We start from the raw sequence: 26,395 nt of genomic DNA, 5'->3' as shown, positions 1-26,395 counted from the left end.
CTTGAGTGGTTGCTGCTGAGATATTGTAAGTTGTTTACAAAATATTACAAATGTAATAGTTACTTTATTTACTGTGACTTATAAAATCCAGTTTACTTTAACATCTGAAACCTAAAGAATATTTCAAAAATAGTTTGCATTGAAAACTTTGCCATTTACACTTCATAACCCCTACAGATCCAGAAATATGAACATTTGTTTTAAATGTGAAGACATTATTTGATTCATCAAAAGGCTTACGTTCCGCCCATTGGAAGTTAGTGCACATTTTTTGAGTTCCTTTGGAGTGAATGAGTTAAATACATTATTTAAAGACACAGTTCTTTTAAATGTTCTTACTAAACTGCCAAATAATGTGACTAAAAATAGCATCAATAAAGGCATGACTAGAAAGGAAAAAGGAAAACACTAGTACCATGTACTAAAACAAATTATACAACATGTACTGTATACCTCACCCACCACACTATCAAAGTGCAAATTCGGTAATCAAATCCTAGAAGAATTTCTACAAACCCTACATCAACAGTATTCATTAAGACCTAGCTTATAGAGGGCTCCTAAATTAATAATCCACAATCTTTCTTTCTGGACAAAATTTTATGTTTGAACATATCGGACAAACCATCACCAATGGCCATATCTATACCCACAAAAATGAAATTTGCTGTATTGTGTCCAAGCTGATGTTTACATGAAGCACTTGTAGGACGTCTACAATTGATATCACTAACATGCACTGGTATCATCTGTTTGAAAGGCCTCGACGTCTGCCCAGCATAAAATGCACCACACTGCCAGACAGCCATATGCACTTACCCATTCAGTGGTTCTATGGACAGGTATGACAAAAAAGTATATAACTGTGCCACCCTGGCTTTCAGAGCCATAAAATACCAGACTCGTATGACCACGTATGTGCCAGCTCTTCTTTCTAAACCTAGAGGAGTTTTGGCTAACATGCCTGACTCCAAAGCTAAGACTTCTGCCATTTCCTTACTGAGATCCATTTCCTTACTGAGATCTGCTACTCCGATGGCTCCCCAGTCTATCAAATGCAGCTATGATGCTGCGGCTGATGCCTCTTCCTGGACAGCTGTGTCAGGGTCAGTTATGCAAACGTAGTCCTGGCTTAGGTTGCAGTCTGTCTTCCTGAAAATATAAAGGCCCAGTTGTTGGATTCTTCTTTGGGCACTCAGAATCTGTTTGCTTCTGCTGATACAGAGATTTTTTAAAACCTTATAAGATAAAGGGAGCGTTATGCAGGACCCCAAGCAAGTTTTTCTTTCCCCATTCCTAAGTTTAAAAGGAATTATCATTCTAGGTTTTTCTGTCTGTGTAGGCCGTAAAAACATCCCTCAAAGAGCAAGAGATCTTCTAACAGGGTGTACCTTTTAATCCTGCTCAAGATTCTAATGGTCAGAAGCCTCTTTTTCTGACAAGTGTGCCTGTTATTTGACATTCATCATTCCCTCTCCTTTGGCCAGATTTCTCTTTCCCACCAGTTAACTCTGCCTTTTAACTGTCATGTCTGGCAGTAGATCTCCACAGATTTATAGGTTCCATATATATATATATATATATATATATATATATATATATATATATATATATATATTTTTTTTTTTTTTTTTCCATGATTTGGAAGTCCTTTCTCCTCTTTTCCAGGATTCCTTAGCCTTCACATTGCTAGCTTCCTCACTGTCCTCAAATTATTCTGAACCTTTTTGCTCAGGGAACTGTTCAGCCCATTCCTTCCTGAGAGGCACAGAATTTTATTACAGAATGTCCTTGGTTCCCAGGAAGGAAGGCTCTTGGAGGTCCATTCTGGATCTCTCCTTTCACAGCACTTTTCTGAGAGTTTCATGTTTTAGAATCTTGTCTCTGTCTTACCAGTTTTGCTTGCTCCTTCCTCATTCCTACCTGGTCCCTCTGGACCTGAAAGATGCTAATCTCCACATTCCATTTCACCCTGTTTGTTTCTTCCTTACATTATCGGTTCTCTGTTTTGCCTTCTGGCCTTTCTGCAGCACTGAGGGTCTTTACCAACTGTTTGGCTCCAGTCATAGCCTACTGCAGACTCCACTGTATCAAGATTTTTCCCTGCAGGGATCACCTTCTAATTCAATCCCCTTCTCAGCAGATTTTTACAGAATCCCAAATGTACTGTTTTTTTTTTTTTTTTTTTACATTGTGAGGTTCATCCTTAATCTCAAAAAAAAAAAAAAAAAAAAAACTGTTCTGACCCCTTCACAAGGTCATGTTTTCCTTGGGTGCAGAATTCAGACCCTACATTGATGGGTTTTCTTCCTCCTTCCAGGGTCACCTTCAGTTTTTTCCAGTCTTTCCTTCCTTTACAAATGGTGATTGCAAGAGAGTTTCTGTGAGCCCTGAGTACATGACTTCCACCATTCCTATGGCTCCTTTTGTCAGATTCCACATGGGGAAGCTTCACTGGTATCTAAAGGCAATTTGATTGCAGCATTCATTCCTGTCTTGCCTTGTCACAAACAGGAATTTCTGTTGTAGATTCATCAGGTATCTCTGAATCCAAGCCCACCTTTTTGAGCTCCTTCCCCCACTCAGGAGCTGTATACAGACTTTTCAGATCTTTGTTGGAGCAGCTTCTTCCAACAACAGGGTCCAGGGAGTTTGGTCTCCACAACAAGTGGATGACCATATCAACATCAAAGATAAGAGCTCTGCTTTTAGCTCTTCAAGCCTTACAGCCCACCTGGGTTTGAGTTCTCTCAGGGTTTTCACATACAACACCGGTGTGGTATAGTATGTAAACAAGGAAGAGCCACATAGTCGTATCTTTGTGGACTGGCTCTTCTTGTTTGGGAGTTTGCTATCGGCGATCATCTGATCATTCAGTCAGTTTATAATATTCCATAGAGTCCACAACCCCTGAAACGGTCTTGCGGCTGGCTGCTTGTCTCACTGCCATACTCCTCAGGTGCCCTCTCTGCTGCTAAACAGCAAGGAAAGTTCTCTTGCCATCTCCGAAAGGACACCCTGAACTGCCCGTTCTTTGTTACACTGTGAACTACCTGCCTTTTGGAGTTTGTCAGCAACCCACTGTCCATTCTCATCAGGTGCCCTCTCTGCTACTAAACAGCAAAGAAAGTTCTCCTGTCATCACTGAAAGGATGCCCTGAACTGCCCGTTCTTTGTTATACTGTGAACTACCTGCCTTTTGGAATTTCAGTCAGCAACCCACTGTGTAGGTAGCTTAAACAAACTTTGGAACTGTAACGGTTGTCTCCCTGTAAACTTGACCTCTCGTGTATGTGCTTGCAGCCTTCCGCAGCCATTTATCCCCCTTTCCCATCCTGTAAAGCTCCATGTATCCCAAAGGTATGTTCTACTTTAGCAACTAGTATTACCCCATTCCACCACTAGATGTCAGCACTCCCCAGAAAAAGTATTTAACTAATCCTATTTTCTTGTTTGGTTCGCTAGAGCTAGTGATCTAATTCTACTGTTACTCAACTAGTCACTCTTTGAGCCTGCTATCTGGGCCCTAATTTTACCCCTAGCTCGACACTTACCCCAGAACAACAGGACCAGCCATTGTCCATAGCCTGTCTCACTGATTGTTTTTCTTGCAGGATTCTCCTCTTCTTAGCTCATCCTGGAAATTACTCCTTCTTCAGTGTGATCTTGTGTACATAATGTAAATATTGTAAATAGTTTGCTTTCCCTTTTCTCCCCTCCTTATCATTTGTACTTGTTCTGCCAAACTACCATAACAAGACTCATATTCTATGTAGCCATTGTAACATTCATGTCGACATATGACTCACATGCTATGTAACCAATGTACCACATCATGTCTCTGATTTATAATGTATCTGTATCCTTAACCTTAATTTTAAATTGTTGTATCTTAATGTATCTGTATCTTTGAATCTTATCTTTAATCTGTTATATTTACTATGTAATGTGGAGCTTTTCTCCCTGGGCCTCCACTGAAAACGAGCTCCTGAGCCCAGTGGACCTCCCTGGTCATCAAACTGAAATAAATAAATAACACCTCAGTATACAACCTAGTGGCAGACAAGCTTAGGAGATCCAGGGCAGATCCTCATGAATGGATGCTTCACAAGACTGTCTTCCTGGATATTATCCGTTGGTAAGGGACTCCAAGTAGATCTGTTTGCCTCCCTCTGAACAGGCAACTTCCCATATTCTGTTCCAGAGTGCCAAGTCCTCTGGCTTGGAAAGTGGATGCCATGCCATAACTTTTTCTTGGAAAAGGATGTTACTGTATGCTTATCCTTTTCCTCTTTTGTCCAAGGTCCTACACAAGATCATGTCAGACATGCCTAAATTCATGTTGTTGACTTCCTTTTGGCCTAGACAGCATTATTTTTCACTTCTGTTTCATCTGACCCAGAGCAGTCATCGCAAATCACCTCACAGGATGAATCTCCTTGCACAGGGCAAGGGCAGTCTCTTTTACCCTCATCTGTTCTTCCCTGACTTTCTTAGTGATGTTTTTTTTTTTTTAATTCCTTTCAACACCAGTTTGCTGATGATGATCTTTGGGTTTTGCAGGAAGCCAGAAAGTCTACTGCTAGAAAATCCTATGTTATTAAGCAAAAATGATTTCATGTCACAACCATGAGCAGGACCCTCTTTAAGTAAGTATTCCAACCTTTCTGTCTTATTTGTGTAGGTTGCTCAATTCTTGTCTGGCATACTCTCATGTATTAGAGTTAATTTGTCAGCCATTTCTTTTCTGCCTCTGGACTCACCGATTTCCTCTAGATTTGAAGTTAAACAATTTTTGAAAGGTGTTATGAATATCATGCCCTAAAAAAGCCCATTCCACCTTCTTTGGACCTTAATTTTGTTTTGTAAATGTTGACTCTGCCTCCTCTTGAACCTCTGCAGTTATGTACTTGAAAGACTGTTTTTTTGTTGGTGGCTCTTGCATCTCCAAGCGAGTCTCTAATCTCCCAGGCTCTCATGGCAATTCAGCCCTTTCTGCTTTTTCATAGAAAGAGAGTTTCTATTCTCACCATTCCTTCGTTTATGCCAAAGGTGATCAGTGACTTAAATCAGTCCATTCATATTCCTTCTTTTTCCCTTCACCTCAGAATAGTGGTAAGAGGATTCTACATGTTTTAGATTTGCATATACAGCTCAGGTATTATTCGGATAAGAGTAAAGATGTTTGGAAACCTGAGCAACTTTTTGTTTCCTTTTATGCCAAGAAATTGTGTTTTGCTGTTTCTAAGCAAATCATCTGCTCTTGAATTTCTAAGGCCATTTTGCTTTGCAGTTTCTTTCATGGTTAGCAGCTTTCTTCTTTAGTCTGTGCTCATTCTGCCAGGGCAGTAGCCTCTTATAGTGCTTTTTTTCAAGGGTCTGGATGCTAGATCAGTTTTGGAAGCTGCTACTTTGTCTTCTGTATGTACATTCACTCAACACTACAAGTTGGATGAAGTTTTTAGAGCCAGAGCTGGATTTGCCAGGGCCATTCTAGATGCATTTTTGAAAGATTCTTCTATTGCGCCGTCCTCCCATCCTTTTCAGTAGCTTTTGTAATCTCCTTGTATTAAGGAATATTGCAACAATGATAAGGAAGGACATAGTACAGTTTTGTAGGAACTTGTCCTAATAGTAGATGCCCTACTTTTGACTGTTGCAGAATTTCGTCTCTCACTCCTTCCCATTTCTCTGTACTATTTCCTTGCCATCTGGCCAAGGGTCTTTTTCTCCCCTTTCTAGATGCACATTTCCTTTCATTTCTGTTAATCTTGGGTTGCTCTGGTTCTCCTGGGGCAGTTCAGTTCTGAGGATTAGGCACTGTCATATCACTTTTGTATCTTATGTCTTGGATGCCGGACATGCATCTGACGTATGGTGCCTGGAAGAGCCTAAGGCTTTGGTATGCTGGCTGGACATAATTATCCTCAGAAGAATGTCCGTTTAATAAATAATACTGCAACAGTAAAAAGTAAGACAGTCGTTATTATGATGAGTTCTTAAACAACTGTACTTTGTGTGAGTTGCTCAGTTCTGGTGTGGCATATTCTTCCGTTAAATCTCATTTGTCAGCCATTTCTGCTTGACTGCCTTTGCATCTACCACTGTTCTCTAGATTTGAGGTTAAACAGTTTCTGAAAGGCGTCCTTCTTATTAGGCCTTCAAGAAAGTGGATTCCTCTTCCTCCTCCTTGAGACCTTTAATTTTGTTCTTAAAGTATACCTAGCCTCCTTTTCAACTAGCAGCAGCTTCTTCTTAGAAGTTGTGTACCTGGAAGGGCTATCTTGTTAGTGGCTCTTACTTTTTCCAAGAGGGTCCTTAAGCTCTTATGGTGCTTCCTCCTTTTTTAGTTTTTCACAAAGACAAGAGTGCCTGTCTCCCTTGTTTATGCCTGAAGTATTCAGTGACTTGTCTTTGAATCAGACCATTCATCTTCCTTTTTGTCTTGCCCTGAAAATAGCATTAAGAGGGTTCTACATTCTTTGGATTTGCATAGACAGCTCAGATATTGTTTAGATAAAACTAAATATATTAGCAAACATACCTCTCAACGGTCCAGATTTTTGCTTCATATTTTTAGTCTGTTCCTCATAAAATTTTGGTTTTCTGGCAAATTATTGGCAAATCATTGAGGGGGTGGGAGGTTGGCATAATGGTTGAGGTGTTTTTCTTACAGATGCAAGGTACAGGGTTTGATTCTCACTTGGGATACTTGGCTAGGCTTAATATGACCCACAAGTGCCATTAGCCTAGTACTAATCTATGAACCTATGACCGTAGTCAGAAAATAGTGGCCGACATTTGAATTTCCGATTGCATACCCTTCAGAAAATTCATGCGAATGCAAAACCTGTTATTCTATTAACTTTGTAAGTCTGTAAGAGCAATATTTAAAAACTGTCCCTATTTTTGGACCTTTGTCCCCTGATTATTTCTGGCTTTGTCCAGATTTCTTGCTTGGAGAGGTTGAGAGGTAAGTTAGGAAATTTGAGAAACATTTTGTTTTCTTTTCATGCCAAGAAACTGGGTTTAGCTGTTCCTAAGCAAACAATTTCCTGCTTGATTTCTAAAGCCATCTTGGTGTTTTTACTCACTTCATAGTAAGCAGCTTCTGTTTCTGTTCATTCTCATTCTGTTAGGGCAGCAGCCTTGTCTAGAGGTTGTTTCAAATTTTTTGATGCCAAATCCATTTTTTAAAGCCACAACTTGGTCTTCTGTGCTTACTTTTACTAACAGCTACAAGTTGGATGTCTCTAGGGCTAGATCAGGTTTTGCCAGGTCCATCTTCAATGTTTTTCTGCAAGGTTCATGTGTTACTTCATCATCTTCTTCCCACCGTAATCTAAAGGTAAAGTACTTCATTACCAGAAATCTAGCTGGCTCAACTAGTGCCCTTTGCCGGTCCCAGAAACTATCACCCCAGCTCCTCAACTGAAGAGCAAACAAAAAAATTACTTCTGCAAAACTTGCAGGATGCTTCCTGCAGACAATACCCAATCTGCACCACCCACAAAGTGAAGAGCAAAAAAATAAAATAAAATAAAACTGTAGCAAATTGGTTGCTACAAATATCACAAACTGGTTGCTGCAGCTTATACCCAGCTGGGAGTGGTACAGAGCCATCTCTGTCAGTTCAGTGCCATACGTCTACCTTCAACAGTCATGCCTCACTGTTGCAGGTCTTCTCTCACACAATCCAGTCATCTCTTTGCAGGATGCAATCATTTCCTCTTGCCCTCTTCACTTCTGTTCCACATCTTATTGACCAGATTGTCTTCGGCTTTCCTGCACATGTGCCAAAGCCACCATAATCTCTTCTGCTTGAATTCCTCTACAGTTGGAGCTATTTGGACGTCTGCCCCACAGTGTGCATTCTACCACCCATAACAGGGACTTCATCTTTTACCTCCAGCTTTCTCAACTGCTCTGCTTTCATTGCCCAGTTTCTGTGCCATACAGTAGTACTGGGCACTCCACTGTTTTGTACATCTTACTTTTCATCTTCTTTGGTATTCTTTTGTCATATACTCCCCTAACACTGTGCCAGTTGACTGCACCCCCTATAGCTTTCACCTTCTCATTCAAACTTCCCTTCTCATCCATCTGTCCTAGATATTGAAGCTGTTTACCTGTTTGACTATTTTCCATTCTGTTTCAGTTGTCATCTTCCTCTGATTTTCCCCTATTTGCTGCCATTAAAACTTTATCAGTACTCTGTTTCCTTCCATGTGCCCTCAGTTGTTTATTATATCCCTGTCCTTTCCTTGAGTTCTTAAAAGTAGTCTACATGCAATACCACATTGTCTGCATACAGCAGTTTTGTTGATCTGTCTTCTCTTACCTGTTTGCTAACGTAGCCCATCACCAGTTTAAACAATTGTAAGCTCAGAGCTGAACCCTGAGGTGCATTCTCCTCCACTGGGACCCTTTCTTTGAGTCCGAACACTGGTTTTGTTTTAGATTCATTGGGTCCTTGTACATAGCTTGCAGTAATTCTATCAGTATTTCTGGATCTTTGAATCAGTGAACACGGATCACAGACTGGGCGCCTTGGCAGGGTTAGCCACTCAACTGTGTAAAATTTGGCTCTAGGTGATTGTCATGTTGACTAATGTTGCCAAAAATGGGCATGTGTAGTTACTGGTGATAAGTGGGTTGAGGACCCAGTCTACTTTGACCCATGCCAGGGACCCTAGCTAATGGTGGGAAGGTTGCATGTGCCCCTATTGGCCAGTGTGTGCCTGCCATAAAGCCCAGCAGCCCTGGGTCAATAAGCTACTGGCTGGCTGGTGTTTAGTTGCCCAGCCTGGGTTACTTGGGATAGTACTGTTGAGCGAAAGCTGGACATAAAACCAACCAACTTGCCAAACATGAACTGAGAATTGCTATGCTTAATGTAGGTTCACTGACAGGATGCAGCTTGGAAGTGGATGACATGATGATACGGAGGAGGCTTGACATCCTATGTATCCAAGAGATGAGATGGAAGGGCAGTGCAGTAAAGCCACTTGGCTTGGGATATAGAGTCTTCTACTCAGGTGGGGGGCAGGCTAGAAATGGTTTCAGAATTGTGGTGAGAGAGACTTCAGAAGGCAGCAAGGGATATAATCAGAATTAATGACAGACTCATAGCAGTCAGACTCCAGTGTAATGATAGGGCAATATTCATAATCTCAGCCTATGCCCCACAGTAGGGTTGTGATAGTGAGGAAGAGAGTGTATTCAGACAGCAGTTGCAGGACCTACTCGATAAAGCAGGAGAACATGAATTGGTGTTGATAATGGGTGACTTGAATGCACATATCAGGACAGACAGAACAGGATATGAGGACTGCCTGAGTCCACATGGGTGGGGCAACAGGAATAAAGAAGGAGAAGCCATTCAAGACTTCTATCTGGCAAATGGCTTGATAGTAGCCAACACATGGTTCAGAAAGAGAGAGTGTCACAAGATTAGATACAAGAGCAGTCAACATGCAACTCTGGTAGACTTTCTCCTAGTAAGGAAAAGGCACTGGGGTAGAATCCATGATTGCAAAGTCATCCCCAGTGAAACAGTTGACCCACAGCATAAACCACTAGTTGCCACAATCAGCTGTAAGCAGTGGTCAGAGAAGGCTCTAAGGTCAACAGAGACCAGGCTGAAGACCTGGAAGTTGACTGGAGAGAAAGTACAACAGTTCAAGGAATTACTCGGGGCTGTAGCACCCCAGGAAGAGGAGGAAATAGATGGAGTTGTAGAAGAATGGCAGCACCTAAAAACAGCATGTGTTAGGACTACAGAAAAGATATGTGGCCGAGCCAGGTATGGAAATAAGGTACATAAGGAAAGCTGGTGGTGGAATGCAAAAGTCCAGGAAGTGATTAAAAGAAATGAGGAGTAGAGGAAGAAGTGGGAGATGGAAAAGACTGACCAAGGTAGGAAGGAATACTGGTTGGCTAACAAAGAATCTAAGAAAGAAGTTGCAATAGCAAAGAATAGGGCATCAGAGGCACTGTACCAAAGTCTGGAAAGTGACTCAGTAAGGGGCACAAAGAAGCTATATTAGGTTGCAAGGCAAAGACAGAAAGATAAAGAAGATGGTCAGGCACCCTTCATAAGGGATGCCAGCAACAACCTGCTCACCATTCCAAAGGGCATCAAAGGCAGATAGGAGTATTTCCAGCAGCTTCTGAATGGAGAAAACCCCACAGAAGCTGTACTGCCCCAGAAACAGCCTACAATAAAATAAGAAGAGGAGGTCACCCTAGAAGTAGTAAGAACAGCACTAAGGAAGATGATGTCAGGGAAAGCAGCAGGCTCAGATGAGGTTACAGCAGATATGATAAAAATGCTGGGTTGAGATAGGGAGGAAATGGCTCCTGAGAGTACTAATAGCAGTGTGGAGAAAAAGGCATATCCCAGATGACTGGAGAATAAGCATACTCATGCCAGTGTACAAGAACAAAGGGGGCATCCACAACTGTGGGCAATACAGATGCATCAAACTCCTATCACATTGCATGAAAGTTCTGGAGAGGATGATTGATAAACGTCTATGCAGAGTAGTAGAATGTAAGATGGGAGACGAGCAGTTTGGATTCAGATCAGGATGCAACACACTTGACCCGATGTTTGCATTGAGACAGATACTTGAGAAGAAGCTAAAGATGAGAAGAGTGTCCAACTGGGCATTCCTAGATTTGGAGAAAGCATATGACAAGGTCCCAAGAAAGCTGATCTGGGCAGTACTGTGGTGGTTTGAAGTCCAAGAAACATTGGTAGAATTAGTGCAGGCTGTGTACAAGGACCCAATGACTCAAGTACGAACAGTGCTCGGCCTCACAGGGGGGTTCCCAGTGGGAGTGGGAACTCCACTGTGAGGCTGAACACTGTTCGTACCTGAGTCATTGGGTCAAGTACGAACAGTGTCAAGCCTCACAGAAGGGTTCCCAGTGGGAGTGGGTGTACATCAGGGTTCAGCTCTGAGCCCACTGCTGTTCATACTGGTGATGGACTACATTAGCAAACAGGTTGGAGGAGAGGGATCAACAAATCTGCTGTATGCAGATGATGTGGCAGTGGAGGCAAACTCTGAGCTAGAACTTCAGCAAAGGATAGAATGGAATGCATATCTGAAGGCACATGGGATGAAACTAAGTACAGATAAGATGGTGGTAATGGCACCAAATTGGGGAAATTAGAAGAAGCTGAGAACAGAGATAGAAGGGAAGATAGTGGAACAGGTAAACAGCTTCAAGTATCTGGAAGGGGTAGTTAAGGAGAAGGGTAGTCTTAATGAAGAGGTCAAAGATAGAATCAGAGGGGCTGCAGCCAACTGGCATAGAGTATCAGGTGTAGTCTATGACAGAAGAATGCCAAAGAAGCTGAAAAGTAAGGTGCACAAGACAGTGGTGCGACCAGCACTACTATATGCTACAGAAACCTGGGCAGTAAAGGCAGAACAGTTGAAGAAGCTAGAGGTGATGGAAATAAAGTGCCTGAGAAAGGTCATAGGATGCAGATTGTGGGACAGGCAAAGAAATGAGGACATAAGAGCAGAAGCCAAAGTAGCTCCAGTTGCAGAACAGATTACGATAATTTGGGCACATATGTAGAAAAGCAGAAGACAGTCTGGTGAGGAAGATTTGGGACAGACGGGAAGAAGGTTAAGAGGAAACTAAGACATCCAGCAAAGAGGTAGATGGATTGTGTGAAAGAAGATCTGCAACAGTCAGGCATGAGTGTTGAAGAAGGCAGGAGTGTGGCACTGAATCAAGAGAGTTGGCGACAGTAAATATGATACCCTGACCGCATGTAGAAAAATTTTTTTATTTATTTTAGTTTAGTTTGATTACCGGGGAGGTCCACTGGGCTTGGGGGCCCGTTTTCAGTGGAGGTCCGGGGAGAAAAGCTCCAACAAGGAAATACAACAGTTTAAATAGTTTGATTACAAAACAATTTCAATTAACATGCAAAGTCATAGACAGTATGTATTACAGATGATAGAATAGTTACAAAAGAATAAACACTAAACAATTTCAATTATTGTTAAGGAGGAAAAAGGCTTACGTAATGAAAATACAAGTTTTACTGTTTTGATCCCTAAACTAAATAATTTTAGAAAGGAATAGGAAGATGGGAAAAAAAGGGGGCTGCTGCTGCTGATGATGATTTGAACCATTGCAAGGCTACATAAATCAGCTTTCTTGGGGCAGTTTTATTTTCTGTCTCTATCTTCAGCCTGTTATCCACTATCTGTCTCACTGCAGACATTGGGTTGGTTATGCTGCATCCTGATCCGAATACAAACTGTTCATCTGCATCTTACTTTCTTTTTATTAATTATCCTCTTCAGAACTTTTTTGCAGTGTGACATGAATTTGACACCTCTGTAATGCCCACAGTTGTGAATGTCCCCTTTGTTCTTGTACACTGGCACTAGTATGCTTATTCTCCAGTCCTCTGGGATAGGCCTTTCTCTCCATACTAAAATGATTACCCTCAGGAGTCACTTCTCCTCTAACTCACCCAACATCTTGATCAAATCTGCCATGCCCTCATGAGCCTGCTGCTTTCCCAGAATTAATTTTCCTTAATGCTGTTATGTCTTCTTCTAGGGTGGACTTCTCTTTCTCTCACATCATTGGCTGTGTCTGGGGCAGTACGGCTTCTGTGGGGTTTCTTCAATCAGAAGCAGCTGCTTGGAAGTATGTCCTGTGGACTAGTGAGCAGGTTGGTGCTGGCATCCCTTATGAAGGGTGTTTGATGGCTATCTTTATCTTTCTGTCTTTGCCTTGCAACCTGGTAGTGTCTTTGTGCCATCTACTGAGTCACTTCCCAGAAGCTGTGTGTGAACACTGATGCCTTGTTCTTCGCTACTGCACCTGCTCTCTCAGCCTCTGTTAGCCAACCCGTATTCCTTCTTAGTCTAGTCCACCTTTTCTATCTGCCACTTTTTCCTGCATTCCATATTATTTTTTTATGACTTCAGCATTCCACCCTCAGCTTTCCTTATGTACTTTATTTCTACTCCTGACTTGTCCACATATTTGTTCTATAGTCCTCACACATGCTGTTTTGAGGTGCTGCCTTTCTTCAACTCCATGTATTTCATCCTCTTCTTGTGGTGTAGAGCCCTGAGTAGTAGTTGAACTCTTCTGCCTTCTGTCCAGTCAACTTCCAGATCATCAGCCTAGCGTCTGCTGACCTTAGAGCTTGCTTGTGGCTGATTGTGGCAACCAGTGGTTTATGCTGTGGGCCAACTGTTTCACTGGAGATGACTTTGCAATCACTGATTCTACAATAATGCCCTTTCCTTACTAGAAAAAAGTCTAACTGAGTTAGATGTTGGCCACTGTTGTATGTTATCTTGTGAATGCCTCTTTCTGAGCCATGTGTTGGCCACTATCAAGCTATTTGCCAGCCAGTAGTCTAGAATGAACTCCTCCTCGTGTTGCTCCAACCATGTGGACCCAAGCAGTCCTCATAGCTTGCTGTACCTGCTCCAATATGTACATTCAGATCCTCCATTATCCAACACCAGCTCATGTAGTCCTACTTTATCTATTAGTTTTTGCAGCCACTTCCTGAATGTACTCTCTCACTGTCATAACCTTGCTGTGGGTCATAAACCTAATGATTTATGAATACTGCCCTATCCTTACCCTGGAGTCTAATTGCCATGAGTCTGTCACTAATTCTGATGATGTCCATCACTGTCTGCTGAATCTTCTCCCTCACCTAAATTTCCATACCATTTCACATCTGTCCTCCTCCTCAGTAATAGATTCCTCCTTACCATCACATCATCCACTTCCAAGCTGTGGTATGAGTGAACCTATATTGAGTTTTCATAAGTTGATACTAGGCTATCTGCCCTAGGGCATTTATAAGCCTAGCCAGAGTGTGTTTGGCTTTCGCCACCCTTTTAGATTAGGTGATTGTGCCTCTGTATAGTAGGTCACAGAAGGTAGCCCTTTTAAGGTTAGTTTACTGTACCTCTGTCAAGCAGGGACACAGAAGAAATCCCAGGGGTAAACTTACGATCTCCCATCCACTCGTCAAGATTTCTCTTGAAGAGGGTCAGTGAGGGGCTCTGCCTAACATGGATTGGGATTTTGTTCCAGAGTGAGGGGAGCCTCTGGGATATGAATCTGTCCCCCCAGCATGTCCTATTTATTTCTGTGCTGAGGTTCAAGTCCCTGGAGCGTGTAGCTCTAAGGGATTTGGATTTCCTGAGGTGAAGCATGTCCATTAATTCTGGGTTGGACATGGCTTTATACGTCAGACACAGATCGCCTCTGAGTAGGCGGTACGCAACTGAGTAGAGCTGGAGTTTCTTTAGCCGAACTGCATAGGGCATCTGTTTGAGCCCCTTGATCCTCTTGGCGAGATACTTTTGGGGTCTTTCCAGTTGCTGAAGGTGTCGGGTAAGGTACATCCCAAACGGGGCATTGTACTCGCTCTTTAATTCATGTTTGGCAGGCTGATTGGTTTTACATCCAGCTTTTCCCACCAGAGCTGTCCCAGATAACCCAGGCTGAGTAACTGGACATTGGACGACCAGTCACTTATTGACCCAAGGCTGCTGGGCTTTATGGCAGGCGCACTCTTCCCAATAGTGGCACATAGACCCTTCCAACCATTAACATTGGTCCTTGTTGTAGATCTGCATAGGCAGACTTGTCAACCCACTCATCACCAGTAAATGCCCATGCCTATTTGTGGTAACATTAGTCAATGTGACCAGATCACCTAGAGATAGCTTTTACAACCGTGAGGCTAGCCCAGGGATAGCACTCAGTTTGTGATCTGTGTTCTCCTAAATAGAGGATGCTGCACTCCATTATTTGTGTCTTTTTGGGAAAAAGGAGCCATAAGTTTACAGACAGTGTGGAGTATTTTAAGAAACATTGATAAAGAAGTATTTACAAAGTGTGATGGCTGTATGGTAAGGAGTTGTAGAAGTTTGACAGTTTACATTTCACCCTAGGTTTTAAGATCCCTTTACTGGCTGCTTCTCTGGCTTCTGGGGAGAACTGTTTAGAATATTCTTAACAAAGCTTCACCTTTGTCAAATGTTTGCTCTCCCTCATTCTGCATGAGTGTTCATGGGCCAAGTCAGATACAACTCCTGCCCAGGTATCAGAAAGCTAATCCTGTTGCAGAAAGATCATGATCAGAAAATGTGACACCAGTTAAAATCATCTCCTTTGCTCATTGAGATACTGTACCATAGAGCATGGGCTTGATTTCCTCAATATTAATAAACTAGTACATGGCCAAAACCAAGGTTACCGAGTCATACAGATCATCCTGTAATTCACTGTGGATTCACACACTGATACTGATGATGGAGCCCTGCAACAACAACAAAAATCAACAAGAGAGTCTATAAAGAGTATTTCCTTAGTAGTGGGAAAATCTTGAGGTATAGATTTTAACTTGTAGGTGTTTTAAAACACCTAAATGTTAAAAATCTATAAAATGTAGTTGTTTTAAAACAGAGTCCTTGAGGGAGGCCTTTATTACATCGTTAAAAGCTGAGAATGCAGTATGTTGACATAGCACTGCAAATACTTTGCTGGCATCAAATTACAATACACTCAACAACTTAAACCTCAGTTTTGGACACAGGTAAACTTTTTGCAAGCTAACTTAATAAAGCCAACTCTACTTTCTTGTACCTTATTAAAGCAATTGGCCATGTCTCATGCTATACGATTTTTTATTTATTTATTTATTTATTTATTTGCAGTTGGTTTACCAGGATAGTCCATTGGGCCATTTGAACCCGTTTTCAATGGAGTCCTGGGGAGAAAAGCTCCAATAGCAATCTAGGTTACAATAGTTTAAAGATTATATTTATACAAGGGTTGTAGTTTTGAGCAAGACATTTACAATTAATAGGAAATTTAATTAACATTGCAAATAATACACACTAGTGATGAAGTTGGAGTTAAAACTGACTGGCAAGGGAACATTGCATTGTACAGCTGAGAGGCATTTCTTCTTAGGAACATACAGTTCATAGTTACAGTCTGATTCATTGTTTACAAATCGCATATAAGTAGTAACAGTCTGATGCATTATTTACAACTAACATATAAGTATATGGAGAGATGATAGAAGGAGAAAGTTTTTGATGAGAATAAGATCGAGAGAGAAGGAATCTAAGACATGGAATAAGGGGAAAAAGGAGTTTGTTTTCCATAGAATGAAGGGAACATGAGTTTGATATCATTTCTTATATGGGGAGAGAGCAGGAGCATTCCTATTGGGATATTAGGTGTGAGTGAAGAGATTTTTTGAAAGAGTAATGGTTAGAAGTGGTACGAATGGAAAGTGGTAGGGAGTTCCAGAGACGTGCTAAACCATAAGATAGAAGATTTTTGCCTGGTGGACAGGACGGTTTGTACACTTGATTATTGGACCTTAGTACTCGATCAGGAAGGTGCATCTTAAAGGTAGAAGAGAGGGAAGGACAGAGGGTGGGGTTAAAAATGAGCTTCTGTGCAAGAGTTAGTTGTGTATAGATGAGTTGATTTGGTAGTTATAGCCATTTTAGTTTTTGGAGAGAAGAGCAGTGATGGAAGGACGACTTATGGCTGGTAGCAAATTTGGCAATTTTGTTGTAGCAGGAGGAAAGTTGAGATTTAAAAGAGGATTGTAGGTTAGTGAGAAGAGGAGTTCCGTAGAGAAGGGAGGGGATAAGAAAGGAAAGAGAGAGTTACTTTAGTGGCGGGGTAAGGTAATGATTTTTTCGGTAGAGCATGCCTAGTTTTTGATGGGTCTTTTTGATTAGTTGTAAGTGGGAATGGAATTTAAGCTGGTTGTCAATTTGGACCCCAAGTAATTTGGTCTCTGATACCAGTTCCAGAGGTATATTGTTTTGGCTAGTGATAGTGAAGGAGTTAAAGTTGAATGAGGTAGTTTTAGAGGGAGTAAATACCATTAGTTTAGTTTTAGAGGCATTTAATACAAGGTGGTTTCTTTTCATCCATTGCTCAGTGGTTGAAAAAGCTTCTTGAGTAAGTTTTAGGAGTACAGGGGTAGATGTGGCAGAGCAGATGATAGTTGAATCATCTGCATATTGGATGATATTTGAGAAAGGAATAGAGTTCTGGAAATCATTTATAAATATATCAAAAAGAAGAGGACCTAATATGGATCCTTGGGGACCTCCGGTTGGGGTATTAAGAAATGAGGAGGTGGCCTTTTTCCATTTTTACTGCTTGATATCGGTTAGATAAGTAGCTGGAGAACCAATTCAAGGAAGAAGGGGATAGGTTAGGTTTAGAGAGTTTAGTTAAAATCAGGCTATGAGAGATAGCATCGAAGGCTTTAGAAAGGTCAAGTAGTAGGGTAAGATCTAAAAAGAATTCTCTAATCTACATATTTCTACACATTCTTGGCTTATGTAAATAAAATATTCCATCCATTAGAAGTCTGCTATAATAAAGCCCATGGTAGAAATGTAATAATAAAATCCCACCTTCCACTTTAGTGGTGAAGGCGATCTATAATGTGGGGTGCCACATGAGTTTTGTTTAAAAGGTTTTCAATTTCTTTTCAGTTTATATAAAAGTAGAATGGCAGGATAAATCCAGAGGGGGCAGGTAGCTGTTTGTGTGTGGAGGTGCAAGGGAGTTTTTATGAATTTAGAGACAATATGTAGATTAGAGAATTATTTTTAGAACTCATGTTCTTAAGTTCTTCTAGACTTGGGCTGCTACAAACTGTAGTATGATTTCTGAAATGCAAAAAGCAGTATGACTGCTTCATGGACTCTCTGTGATGACATATAAATCATTATGGATAAAGGAAATTTGACTGATGCTGTGTTTGGGGATGTCACCAAAACCCTTGATCTGGTGGACCACAGCCTACTCTTCTTGCATCATAGCCATAGGTGTCACTGTCAAGGCAGGGGCTGGTCTACAAACTTCCTAACAGAAACTTGTCAGATTTGGGCTTATCCCATTAGATTTAAGCCCCTCATTATTAAAGAGGTTCCCAATGGTCAGTCCTCCTCTGTGCAATTTTTGTAATATAAAAAAGTAAAACACACAAATTCCACCAACAGACAAAACCACACTAGTAGCCAGAAATCAAAACTAAATGTTAGTACTATATTTAAGTGTTTCCAGGATGATATGCCTGCATAAGTTCCCTAGCTACTTTTATGTCCTTTATTCCAAAGTAAAAACTCCTAAAATCAACAGCAAAAACTGTAGTATAAAGCTTAGTTCTCCCAACAACCTAAGCTCTCCCCTACTCCTAAATAGTGTAGCATTGAAGATTTCTCTCTCCCTCACACTCTTTGTCTTACCAAATATACAATTTAAATGCCAGAAAGAAGTGTTCTATGTATAGTGAGCATTTTCTGAAGCCTAAAGTGGCTGGCACTGAAATAATGTCGTCTTTTTCACTCGTCGTTTAGAAGTACACCTTCATTTTTTTCTGTTGCTAGAAGAAAAACAAATATATCAGGAGTAATGCCAGGCTTAATGAAGCAGAATGTATTATTTTTTTCCCTTGTACTTTTTTTTCCTTATCTTTCTTTATCTCTCTCAAGTTCATTTGTAGCAATCAAAGATGAAAGACCAGTGGGATGCAGTTCTACAAGAACATATCTTTAAAATACACATGGGATTCAGGATTCAATGAAAGTAGATGTTTGCATTTTTACATACCTTGTTGGTCACCATGACAAGTAAAGTAACTTGTTTCCTAGCATTGAGGCTGGGGCAAGGGCATTTTTATAACTACATATACTGAAAATAAAAGGAGTTGATGTTGATGCTAAATTTTGTGTGGAACCATCAGTTAGTAATAGTTATTTACGGTTAGTATTTCTATATCAAGTAGGTCAAGAAATTTGGATATCTGAAGCTTAGTTTTTCTCGAAGCATCCTATCTATTATTGCCACTTATTTGTCTTGTTTGTATGCACCAGTCTATGTATATTTTACTCTGTATTTGCACTATATTCTTAATTATTTAAGTAAAGTTCATTGATCTTCCAAATATTAAGTGTATTTGCACTGTTATTTATCTGAGTACAGGGTATCATTATTTACACTGTTTGGTATCAAACTGGACAGCTTACACATTCTATGAGACCACTGCCAGTGAAAAAAATTAATTGGTGAATTTAATATTTAGCTTTTAGAGCAACCACTGACTTGAAGTCTTTGACTTTCTTCTTCCTGGCCTGTGTGGGTACTGCCACCATTCTGAAGAAAGTTTTGGGGAAAATGGATAATTTTGTCAGCCTACCCTGTGAATTTGTGTGTGTGAAAAAGGAGGAGACAGACAAAATAATTGAGAAAGGCAATTACCATAGGTAAAGGGTACTGGAAGGCATTGTTTCACAGAGAGAGTAGTAAAATACTGTGCTCTGTAAGTGCCCTGTGAGCATTCCAGTCTGGATATGGAAATTGAATGCTCTTACTCAGGACAGTAGTGCATATTCCATTTATGCTGTTTCAGCCAGTTTGTACTTTTGTGGGTTAATTATTGAATCAAATGTGAGTTAATTATTGAATCAAATGTGTGTGCTTTCTTACTACCTCACCATTAATTGGTAGTGGTTGTATTCGAACCACATAGTACCAGCTCAGTGTGTGACAGTGGTACCAGCACCCCCCCCCCCCCCCATTTTTGCTACCAAATACAACCCTGTTTCTACTTTTGGTGACAGCATTGCAAATCCATCTCCACTATAGGTACAGTACATATCCCATATCAAGCACTTTGGGTGTTTACTGCTCTAGTACTGTACTGAAAATATTTTATTTATAAAGTATTTTATGTTTAAGTTCTGGTGTGTGACCTCTGTTGTACTATGTTGTTATAGTTCCTGAGTTTGTACGTATAGGATGAGTCTGAAAAGGTTCTTTGTGGAACAGTGTTCTACTCTGGTTAACAAAAACAGATTAATATTAGTTTGACTCAAATGTGTTGAAACTGTAAATGTATAGGTAGAGCACTGAATCTGGGATTGCAGGACACTGATGTTCCAGTTTAAATGAAGAAGATGTAGCATTAGGCTTTTATTTAACACTTGTTTAAAAAAATGTTTTTCAATAGACTATTGGTGCTTGGTATAGAATATTTTAGAGAATGATAGTCTGCTTCTGAGTTCAGGTTTGCCTGTCTGTTGTGTCCTTTTATGCTGCCTTATTCCTTACATGGTCTGTGGCAATATACCATTGCAGCCCCACAGGGTGGGTCCCTCTGCAGATCAAAGTCAAAAGGTTCAGCAAGAGTTATAGATTGACCATCAGGAAAAAATGAGATATGTCTGTTACACGGTCAGTTTGAAGGATTTGGCTGGCCTAGCCAGTCCTCTGGGCTGCTTAGCAATGAAGGAGAATGCTGAGGTTTGAGACATGACCCCCAACTATCATCTTAGCCCCCCCCCCCCAGAAGAGTGTGTTGCACTGCCTCTCTTTCCTCTTCAATAATTTAAACCTATCCACCTGCTTCTGACCATACAAGCCTTCATTCTCCCCACATGCAGAAGCAATCGGGCAAGGCACTGCCATTCTTCCCTCTTCCTGTTTGCCTGCTTGGTTAAAGTCCCTTCCAGTCCACATACAAAGATTGCTACTTTATGTAGCATTGGCACAAAACAGTAATGAAGACATTTAAAAAGCTTTTTGGCAATGTTTTGTAACTATTTCGTCATTCTGAACCTTTTTCAGACATGATTTTGGGGAAAAAGGTGCAAACGTACTGTGCATATCAATGTGAAAGATTTATAAAATAAGTAAATAAATGTTACCGTTTTATTGTCTGTTACTTTTGGCAGCATAACGGTCCATTGAGAAGATTTAGGCCTTTCAGCTCCATGGTCTGGGATTCAACCCACATGACCTGTACATGCATGCATGTGTGTGTGTGTGTTTGTATCTACCAGTGTGGCACAGGTTGCGACTGTAATGGGTCCCTGGATCAGCCAGCCCACCTAACTAGATAAAGAAATCATTAAATAAAAGAAGTAATTAAAAGAAAATAAATGATAAACAGTAACTTAGGTTATTTCATCTGGCTGGTAGCACCTATAAGTCTAGACTTAGATGGCAAGGTAAATTTTGGATCAAGTAAACTCTAGTAGGACATTTGTCAGTAATAAGTTATATGCCATTAATGTTAAATGGATAAGATGGCTGGTAATAATGTGACTAAATAAAATAGGATAAAATAGGGTAGAAAAGAACAACTTTGAAGAAGGAAGAGGAAGTATGGAAGGGGCGATGTAAAGCATGATTTGAGTTAGTGGACTGTAAACAATGTAAAGATTTATAATGTTTCAGTTTTGGTACAGTAACAGTGTACAACACAATACAGCTGTTGGTTTACACCAAGAGCTACAGCTATCCTGTGAATTAAATGATGCTGTCGTCTCTGCTGGTCTCTAAGCATTTGTGCCCACACAGTCCTACAAATCTTTTGGTATGTACTGCACAATTTCTATTTTCATTTCCACTTCACTCCATTACATTCTTATGATTTACATGACAGTTGCAGCTCTCCTACTCCAGTACAAATCTATATTCTGAATTTGATGCTCATTTCAAAGATTGTATCCACCTTCATGTTTTGCGGAATATCTTTCAGATTTCTTAACATATACTGAATAAGGGTGTGCTTATTGATGTGAATCGTGTTTGGAACAGAATTGCTTCTGCTGCATCTCTGTGCTTCATTGTGAAACTGAGGGATCCTAGCAGTAAGGTCCAAATTTTATTAATCTTTTCAGCAACTGCAGCTTGTATTTTTTAGAGGTCATGTGTAGAACACATGAATATTTTATCCTTCAAGAGTCCGAGCTTTGAAAATAACACCCCTTCTCCTTTGCCATTAAACAAACATAGGTGTAAATTCAGCTCTCATGATATTACTGATACAATACTAAAATGCTTGGCACAGCAGCTGGACACATTTATCATTCCCAAGGAGAAGTGATATTACAAGACCTGAAATTTAAAAGTTTAGGAGCAGCTGTCTTTGTTATGTGCTGATGTCTTGAATATTACCATGTGATTGTTGGCATTTTGAACTCCCCAGCTCAGTGCTAATATTAAATGTCTACCAGACTGTGACAGCTAATTAATTTGATTTAAATTTAGCAGTGAGTCTCCACATCTGGCTCATCATGTCTGTCTGCTTGCACTTTATTACTCCTCCATTTTCTTTCGCAGGGCATTTATACTGTTTTATGTAGTAGCTATAATCTGCAATGCGGTGGGTGGACAATGGACTTTTCACTTTTCACCATTTAACGCTACAATGCCTGTTGCTTTCTTGTTTCTGCCAATACTTGCACATCTCATGCCACTGCACATTTTATGAAGAAGATTTTAATAAGTTCATTTCACACATTTCAGCAACTCTGTCCTGTTATGGGATTTCTGTACTTCTGTTGAAAACCTGTTATGTTTTGAAAAGCTTATATTTTGGAGAAAGTCATGAGAAATAACATTTTCAGTGTGCGTTAGATTGTTTGGGTTGTACTAGATTGTGAATTGAGTCTAAATAACAGTTTGCCTCATTTCTGAAACAGTTGTGCATTCGCATAGGCAAATAAGTAGAAGATGGCAAACAGAAATGTAGGAAGTAGTAATCGTAGGATAGCGTGGCTTGATTATTAGAAATTGAGTATTAGTCATTCAGCCAGGTTACAAAATCCATCAAGGGTTCTGAAATATGATTATGGAGAAAGCAACATTGCTACTTTAAAAGACTGCATTACATGTTATGCATAATCTAAAGACCAAGTCCTAGGAATTTATTTTTACACTGGAATTAATAAATACAGATTAGAGGAAATATTTATCATAAAAATGTGTTTTTTTGGAAAGTCATTGGCAAGTTATTAAATATTGAAGTTGGAAAATAATAACAGACATTGAGTTTGACTATATATCCTATTCATGCTAACACAAATCCTGTTCTATCAATTTTCTAAGTTTGTAAGAGCAATATTTAAAACTTGTCCCTATTTTTGGGCCTTTTTCCCCCATTATTTATGGCCTTGTTCAGATTTCGTGTTCTAAGAGGTTGAGAGCTATGGAAGAATAAGTGATAAGCTAGAGAGAGTTTTCTTTGCATTCTCATTCTACTCTAGTTCAAAATGTATAGCAATATACTAATGCAGAAAATACGTGCATTCAGATTCCACTGCAAGACTATGTATGAGCTGTCCACTTCTCTTTATAGAGCATTATTTGTAGTGCTTAGATCCCTCTGTACAAAACTTTGAAATCCCAAGCCCACTCTCTGCAAAAAAAAAAAAAAAAAAAAAAAAAAAAAAGAGAGCGAGAGATAGGGAGCTGTACACTGGCATTCTCTCTCCTTCTCTCACTTACCCACCAGTGTCAGAGTTGCTAATGTTGCCACTGCCATCAGTGGTGGAGATAGGAATGTTCTTTTTGTACCAGCTGCATAGAAGACGACTTAAAGATCTGGATGCATTGTGTAGGGGAATTTAGAATATGAAGGTATTTGCAGTAAGTAGAAAACTATATGCATAATATGCGCATTTGTGTATGCAGATATAGAAACCCAACAATGGCATATAGGTACAGAGCTACAACTTTAGATTGAATTAAAAAAACTGGTTACCCCTGGATCATCACCTTGTCGTGATGGAAGGGCTTATGTGGCACAGTAAACAATAGGGACTATGTTATCTTAAGCCTTGTGCTCCTGGTAGAACCTCAGTTGACAAATGGGTCTTCTTGAGGGGTCAGGCAAAGAACAGTACAAAAAAAACCCCTTGCATGGTAGTTGTATGGTTACCAGTTTGTACCCATGAGCCAAGTACTTGTCTACCAGGTAACACCTGTTCTCTCTCTTTTTTCTTTTTTAAACAAGAAACATCTTTGCCTATGTCATATGTGATAATTTACATAATCTTACATTTATATAAATGAAAATAAACCATGCTGACGCATCGTCAGTTGCAAACACCTGTTCTCTTGGCCACCTGTGAAACCCAGCCAGGCTTAGAGAAATCATCTAGGTTCATCACTTTCAGCGTGAAGGGCAGGGGCTGACCGACAAGCAAGAGCAGGTGCAGTTCGGATACACTGACACTACCCATGGTTAATAGCCTTAGGGACATTCAATATAACTTCAGTAGCAAGAGTAGAACCTCTGTGGGAGCAAGAGGTAGAAAATGCTATCTAAACGTAGGCAGACTCGCGACTCTGTAGATTATGAGCTTTAGAACCAAATTTTTCAATTGAGAGTGGTTTCCTTTATGGTTGCAGCTTGAGAGAGGCCCTGGGCAAGTATGAGTATACTCTGAAGTCTGAGGCTGACAGCTCAGCAGTTGGAGTTTTCCAACACTGAGTAAGATAGTTGCCAAAGTGTGGCTAGAAAATACATTGGGGGAATATTCTGACAGTTGTTGAGGCTTATGTACCAAATAGCCGTATAATGCGTTTCAAATGGAGCATCAGATGAACAGACCTTGGAGACCCAGATAAGCATGAAGGTAGCATCAAAGAACTGTAGCTGAGTGGTAGTAAACACTTGTCATGTTGTTAACCCCTAGAATCCAGTGGTGATCACCAACAGTGAAGGAAGCTGAAGTGGCAAGTGCTTATAATACTGCTTGATTAAGCTTATAGGTACTTGTTGACAAAAAAAAACTGCAACAGTATTGGCTGCCAAAGTGAAATTCTGGACAAAGGAGATGTTTGGAGAGGTTGTGAAGAAAGACTCACAGGAAGCCATAGACAGTTTCTGGCAAGATATGCAATTAGTACAGTTGAAATCTCTGAGATGGTCAGAGGTCTTCATAGTAAGGCCAAAGGTTTGGTTGAGATCCAGACAAAGACTTTGAAGGCAGCGAACATGGTTGTGGTGGAATGGTTGTCATGACTTTTCAGTATGGTATGGAAGTTTGATATAGAACCTGTGTACTAGTAAACTTGAGTGGGGACCCCCCTCTTTATAAAAGGAGATCAAGGAGTGTAATGAATGCATGATCACATGCTTTAGTTTCCCTAGAAAAGTCCATGTTAGAGTGTTGAAGTGGAAACTATAGCCAGAAGTCAGATGCTGGATTCTAGAAGAGCGCCACTATGCATGTCAAGCTGCGGTTCAGTAACTCCCCTCTCTGTTAGAGATTACAGGAACTTGCTAGTCAAGTCTGCAGTTGTTTTTGGGAGGTACCATAGTAGTATTGGGCATGGGCTTGCTTCTATCTTCTGTCTGGTTCCTAAATAAAAACAGTGCCAATCTGAACGATAGTCTTTCAAAGCTGGTTCATAGGTGAATATTAGGCTAACTGTCCTGAAGGGCCATTTTAATCCTAGCCAGAATCAAACCCTGTATTTTGTATCTATGAGGTGAAGACCTTAACCATTGTCTAAACCCTCCCCCTACTGGTGTTCACGCGAGGCCATGAGTAGTATTACAAGAGATTGAGATGATGCCCAATTTTGAAGGACCTAGAGGTGTAAACTGTGTTGCTTGCAGATGAAGTCCTTTTAGCTTCTTCTGACAATGGCATGAACATCAAGAAAGATGACTTATTTCCGAGTACTCTTGCTCATGGGATGAATATTTGTGGCTTTATATTTGAGGGTATGACATGCACACACAAATTTTCTGTCTTTTTATGTAGTAAAGGAAACTGATGGCTCTACTTAGGAAGCACAATCCTCGCTGAGTCTTCATTTATGAAGGACTACAAAAGGGAACATGGGATTACCACACTGGCTGGGGCAGCAGCTTCAGTCTTAGAAGTGTGCAGCTGATCTTTAGTAGTAAGCTAGAAGCTTAATTTTCAGACAGCAGAGTTTACTGCCCATTCTGTTTTCCCCTCCTCACTAGTGGACATGCGCTATGGTTTATGATTAAAAGAAAGATATCATGAATACATGTGGAGGAAATATGGTTTCTCCAGAGGGTCAGTGGGCTTAGTCTCTACAAGAAGATGAAGAGCATACCGATGTGGGAGGTCTTGGATAACAAGAGCCACTGCATTTTAATTTTGAGGTGAACCTACTGAGGTGGTTTGGGCAACTTACAAGGATGTACATTGGGTGGATCCTATTGAAGTAATCCTAGATGTGTTGGGTCTATATTAGATAGACGAACGCTTAAATGTTTGAATCTCTAAAGGTTGACCTTTAGAGATCGAACATTTAAATGTTGGAATATTTTTAAAAATTAAAAAAAAACCTAAAGGGTGTAAGCAGGGGGGCAAGCCCCCTGCACCCCCCACACCCCCACTACTTAAATATACCAACTCTAAGATCGCACTACAGTGTAGGGAATGGGAAATTTCCTGTTTCTGCACTGTAGTGCGATCTCGGAGTTGGTATATTTAAGTAGCGAGGGGTGTGAGGGGTGCAGGGGGGCTTGCCCCCTACTAAAACCCTTTCA

General features: G+C 40.5%; 1 protein-coding gene across 9 annotated transcripts in view; it reads left to right on the top strand.

Annotated features, from left to right (window-relative positions):
* The window catches only part of WNK2 (WNK lysine deficient protein kinase 2), a 2,812,908-nt gene that overhangs the window by 513,562 nt on the left and 2,272,951 nt on the right, over positions 1–26,395 (top strand). The window lies entirely within an intron of this gene.

This window comes from Protopterus annectens, chromosome 7.part0 (assembly GCF_019279795.1).
Source record: "Protopterus annectens isolate FY-2018-M chromosome 7.part0, PAN1.0, whole genome shotgun sequence".
NCBI lineage: Eukaryota > Metazoa > Chordata > Ceratodontiformes > Protopteridae > Protopterus > Protopterus annectens.
Note: the sequence above shows the minus strand (reverse complement) of the source record. Positions and strands in the feature narration are given on the sequence as shown.